Source organism: Rhineura floridana, chromosome 14, assembly GCF_030035675.1.
Source record: "Rhineura floridana isolate rRhiFlo1 chromosome 14, rRhiFlo1.hap2, whole genome shotgun sequence".
Taxonomy (NCBI): domain Eukaryota; kingdom Metazoa; phylum Chordata; class Lepidosauria; order Squamata; family Rhineuridae; genus Rhineura; species Rhineura floridana.
The window spans coordinates 35,631,055-35,637,054 of NC_084493.1; the positions used below are offsets into that span (position 1 = coordinate 35,631,055).

The following is a 6,000-nucleotide window of genomic DNA, read 5'->3' on the forward strand; positions in this document are numbered from 1 at the left end:
GCAGAAGAGAGGGCGGTCATGCCAGAAAACCTTAGATCCAGGGACAGGGGGCTGATTTGGCTGGAGGGCTGGAGAACACCCCTGGAAGCCGGAGTCTCTGGCCAATAGCCGGAGGACAGGTAACCCTAGTCAAGACCAAAGACCAATCACTCATCTGTTAGGATTTGCTACTTGTTTTGAGGAAAGGCAGCTGACACTGTAATCTTAAACTGGTTTTAAACCTAAAGATCTGAGATCAGAGATCACACCGTAAAACTGATGCTTATAATTATTCTCTATGTATGACTTGGAAGTTAAGATTATAGCGGCATTTGAGGCTGGTACAACTGAATTCAATTTTCAATAGCATATCATTGCTGGGAATGTAATTCTGGAAATGTGGAGTTTTTTCAAAATAGTTGATTGCATGTCCCCAACTAAGAAGTGTCATTGTTCATTAATTCATTAAAGTCTATAAATTGAAGATGGAACATATTGCCTTGTAATCTTTCTTTAAAAAGTCAATCAGGCAAAGAGACACATTGTTATGAGTTTTACTGCCAAGTGCTACAAAAACTGGGCTAATGAAATACTGGAAGCTGCATATAGTTGCAAATCTTGTGGAATGGGTGGAAAATCTCTGTGATGGGGAAGAAATGGAAAAATTGGCAATTTAGAGACTTCCCAGACCTATCTGGATTTAGGATTATTTAAACAATTACTCGGTTGAATATTGCAGAAAGCTCATTTGGGTAACATTTTGGGACCCCTTCCTGATCATCCCGGAGTGCAGGACACAGAATAATGGGCTCAAGTTGCAGGAAGCCAGATTTCAACTGAAAATCAGGAAAAACTTCCTAACTATTAGAGCAGTGCAACAATGGAACCAATGACCTACAGATGTGGTGAGCTCTTCAACACTGGAGGCATTCAAGATGAGGCAGCTGGACAGATACCTGTTGGGTATGTTTTAATTTGGATTCCTGCATTGGAGTTGGACTTGATGGTCTTATAGACCCCTTCCAATTCTATGATTCTATGACCCCAGCGATATATAAAGTAAAAACTGGCCCTGAAATTTCCATTATAGTGGTTCATTGAGGTATTTTCCTAGGAAGGGATCCAACACCTGTCTTACACTCACTGTCCTGTCAATCAAACCAGCATTTTGTAACCTGGTGCCCTCCAGATGTTTTGGAGTACAACTTCCATGCCCATTGGTCAGGCTCCAAAATATCTGGAGGGCACAAGCTTGGGAAGGCTGAGTCAAACACCCTTCCAGAGGAATGCACCCAGATATGTGGTGATCTTAAGGGACATCTACATTAATTCCCAAAACATAGTCAAATTCTCCTTCCATGTCCCATTTATTTTTAATACTTAACAACACACCTGGAGGAGCTTACTTCCACATGGACTCACCTCAAATTCGCAAGTGACAGTAAGCCCTTTCCTCCTGGCTTTATTGGACAAGAGGCCAAAATCAGAGATGGTGCCTTCAAAGGATATCAATGTGAAAAAGAGAGGCTTTGCATGGTATTGTCTGGTAGGCCGAATAACTTTCAAAGCTTAAATGTTGGCTTAGCAAATTGTTTTAATTCCAGAGCCAGACTAGAGATATTAGTATTTTATCTTTTTATAACTTTGTAATAATTGCCTATAATTTTGATCCCTTTCTTCCTCTCTATTTACAGATTAAATGCTTTTCTGTAGTGATTTAAATGTTCCAAACTGGTGTAGTCCTGTTTGCTCATTCATACCTGTGTGCCTAGACGCACAAGTAGCTTAGCTGTTCTGAAGCAGGTATGGATGGATTAAGACCTCATTCATAATACAGAGCGAGTGGAGGGTCACAGACCTGTCCTAGCCTACCCTCCTAAGCACTCTCTCCAAAAGGGGACATCTGCTTTGGAATGCAGTTCATCCATCCGAGTCTGGTGGCACCAAGAAACTGTTGTAAATCCCAGAGGAGGCCATTTCAAACCTACTTACAAGACCCTGCTCTCTATAAGGAGGTGCTCAGCCCCCCCTCAAGTGAGCTGTGTTGTGACAGGTTGCCAGTGACAGTTTTAGAACAATAAAGTGTCCTCAGGCTCCGGGCTGGCTTCACCTATTTAGGCTGGCCACTGAGCCCTTGAAGGCAGCAGGAGAAGATATGCACAAGCTGCTTTGGCTGGGCAGCAAGACTCTCCCTGGCTACGGCATTTTTAATTTTGTTGTTTGGCTTTCACACTTGGCTTTGTGTCCACTTCCCTAGTGCTGGAGAGGGTTAGAGGGTATGAACTTGAGAACCAGCTGGCCATGAGCAAGACCTTATCAGACAACTCCAAGAGAGATGCTTCAGCACATCGCCTGGCTCAGACTGAGAACTGGAGGCTCTACCCCTGCCTGGCTCTCAGCCAGGTCTTGATCTGGGCAGACACCCATACCAACTGCTCTTGAGTAGCCACTAGGGATGAGCTAGACTTCCACCCAATTCGGATTTGGTACTGAATTTTCCATTAACTTGCTTATTCGCTGTTGTTGCAGATCAGATCTTTATGTAACAATTCTCGGCAGCTATTTCAAAAACATATTTTTTATTCTTAAAATACACCTCTAAAATATTGATATTAAGAATGATAATTTTATCAATATTTCCTTTTGTCTGTCGGTATTTCCTTTCAAAATATCAATATTTCCACAAGGGAAAAAACAGATCGCTAACAGCAGTGGCTAGCAGACAAAGGAAGAACTCGTCAATACCAGCATGTTTGATCGACAGAATGCTTTTGAACTGGCACTGGCCAACTGATCCCATCCCTAGTAGCCACTATGCAAGGTCACCCTAGCCAGGCACTTCACTGGTGCTCCTGTGGCCCTGGGGGTGACAAAGGAGCCAAAGACCTCGTCAAGTGTCCAGGCACCTGGTACAGAGGCGTCTGGTCCTGTAGCGGGGAAGGTGGCATCTGAAGGGCCCACGGGAACTGGAGTATGTTGGGACGTTCTGCTCCCTCCTCTTCCTCTTAGGAGACCTCAAGGTCTGGGCATAGTTAGCCCTGACACTTTGGCTCCTACCTTGCACCCTCTCCGTACTCAGCTCTGATTCTCCTGGCACAGCTCCCAGATTCTGGTTCAAGGCTCTATTCTACCTACAACTCAGCATCAGCACACATGAAATGAAAGTAAACAAGGTATGCCCAAATTGGTGAGGAAAAGTGTCTCCCCCATCCCTGTCACGGCCTTGTCACCCAAATGGCCGCTTTCAAATAAGAAGAGGAAATGGGGTTGTGTGTCACTCTAACCTTTTCATAACTTTATGCCACTCATGCCTATGGCCCTACTACTCTGAACATGCTCGATCTGGTCTGATCTCAGAAGCTAAGCAAGGTCAGGCCTGGTTCATACTTGGATGGGAGACCACCTAGGAATACCGGGTGCCCTAGGCTTAGAGGAAGGCAATGGGAAACCACCTCTGAATAACTCTTACCATGAAAACCCTATGACTACATCCAATAAGATTCATAGGGTTGCCATAAATCGTAATCGACTTGAAGGCATAGAACAACAACATGCTACTCACGCCCCCTCTTAAATAGATACCATAGGGAATAGGCTAGGGCTGCCTTGCACTGTTGGGCCATCGTGACTGGCTGGCAGTATGAAGACTCCAGACTGGCCAGGATTAATATAGATACTAAGAGCCCGGCCTTCTGACCTTGTGTCTCTGTCTTAAGCCCTAGGTAGTAGGGTTAGTGATTCCAGACATTGCTCCAGGTATCCAGCCTGTCCCTGACAGCCACAGACTTGTGGCATTGCTCATTTTGTACACAACTTGCTGAAATTATCCCTCCAGACATCAGCACATTATGGCTGTGGTATAACAGGATGAAACATAAATATCCAGTACATATTTAATTAGGCTTTTAAAAATGTAAAATAAGGCAAACCAAAGGTTCCAGTTTTGCATGTGGTTACAGTTCATGCAGCCGGCACGACTTGGTCTGTATGTGTTTGCTGAATACATATTACCAAGTTTACATAAGCTAATGTGTCTATTTTGGGGAGGGAAACGCTGCACAAGGGTGTGCCAAGCGCCAGAGTCAAATCCTGGCGTATTAAGTTTCCTTCTGGAGTAAGTTTTCCAAGGTGTCCTATTTCACTTTCAAAACTGTCTGCCTGAGGCTTCTCGGCATGTAATTGATGGAAAGTCTTATGTCTGAGTCTTAAGGCCAGTTCCTGAAAGGTATTTGCTCCCCTCCTTGGTTAGCTGCGTACACCAGCAGACGTCGACGGGCACTGCCACAAGAAGAAAGCCTGTGAGATTTTCCAGGACGGCGGTCAGTTCCTGTGGTTGCTTACAGTCCCAGCCATAGAACTGACAATCAGAAGCACACAGTGACAAGTTCTTTGCTGATGACTGGAAGCATTACAAGACGTCATGGGATGAGAGTTTAGAGAACTAAGACATGACCTTTAAGGGAAATAGGGAGAAACACACCGGAGAAGTTTGGCTGGCTAAGGAGACACTGCTGGACGTGCCAACTTCTTAAACTTCTAAAAATCCCACCACTTTTACATGTGCAGAGCGCAGGGAGAGGGAGGGAGGCTGGCTGGCAGTGAGGGGCAGGCAAGAGCAAAACAGCTCAGTGGTAACCCTGCTTTGCCTGCAGAAGGTCCTAGGTTCAACTGCTGACACTGCACTTAGAAGGAGAAGGTAGCAGGTGATGGGAAAGGCTCTTCTGGGGAAGTGATGCCAGAGAGTGGACTGCGTTAGATGGACCAAGAGAATGACTTGGTGTGAAGCAGCTTACCTAGTTTTACCTTACCTGGTGGGGGAAACCTGGAATTACTTTCAACACCTGTCCTTTTAGGATACATAAATCTTCCAGGGCAAACTGTTGCAGACAAACTGCTAAAAAAAATTAAAAAGAGAAAGAAACAACACTACAACTCTGTGCATGTTTACTTGGAAGTCAGCTTCACAGTGTTCAACAGAATTTACTCTCAAGTAAGTGTGTTTAGGACTACAGCATGAAGCTACAGTTGAATAGTGGCACACTGATCAAATCAGAAGGGTACAAACAGACTAAAAGTGCCGGGTAAACAAAAAGATCTTCCTCTGGCATAGAAATGACCAGGTGAGCCTCCGCAGGGAAAGTGTTCTACAGATGGGATGCCACCATGGAAAAGGCCCTTTTTCCAGCCACCATCTCCTTCCCCTTGGAAGGTGAATGCACCTGGCAAAGGGCCTCAGACTAGGGGTTGCCATCCTTTTTGGGTCCATGGGCACATTTGCAAACTGGAGACACACACCAAGCACACCACAACCATTTCTATTGGCTTATTTCAAGCCTAATTTCAGCTGGGGGAGAGGACCCTGTGGGCCCCAGTGAAGGCTTCTGTTGGCACAGGTGCACCTGTCTGTTGCTGACCCCCCCCCCCCGAGGCCATGAGTTGTATCCAACTAAGTTCTACTCAGAACAGACCCACTGAAATGAATCGGCCAAAGTTAGCCATGTCTATTAATTCCAATGAGTCTGTTCTGAGTGTGACAACACTGGATACATCCTGTGTGCACACAAAGGATGGATGTTATGCACACACTCCAAAGGAGCACACACAAAACACTCGAAGGCTCTCAAGCACACCTCTCTATTTCTCCCCCTTCCCCACTCCAGGGCCCACCCAACTGACCAGGGGCAGAGAAGGGGAGCTGGCAGAAGTGACATGAGCTTCTGCTGAAGAAGACACTAGGACTCAAGTCCCAGCATCTCCAGCGGGAGAGTGACATGATGTGCATCAACTTCCACTGATGATGAAGGCGCTTCATTGGTGGAAATTGATGCAGGTGCCTTCCATGGTGGGAAAGGTGAGGGCAATCCACCAGGGAGCTCTTCCTGCTTCTCCTGCCACAGGTACATCAGGAAGTGGCATTGAGATACAGGTGAAGCAGGCCCTGCTTTATGCACAGCTGCCCACTCTCCTCCTCTTTCTGGTTACTTGAGATAGCCCTAGAAAAGAGCAGCCAGGTCTGGGGAG

At 45.9% G+C, this 6,000-nt stretch overlaps 1 pseudogene; it reads left to right on the forward strand.

Moving 5' to 3' along the window:
* The first annotated feature begins 3,288 nt into the window (after positions 1–3,288).
* On the forward strand, positions 3,289–3,407 carry LOC133370103 (5S ribosomal RNA; annotated as a pseudogene).
* The last annotated feature ends 2,593 nt before the right edge of the window (positions 3,408–6,000 follow it).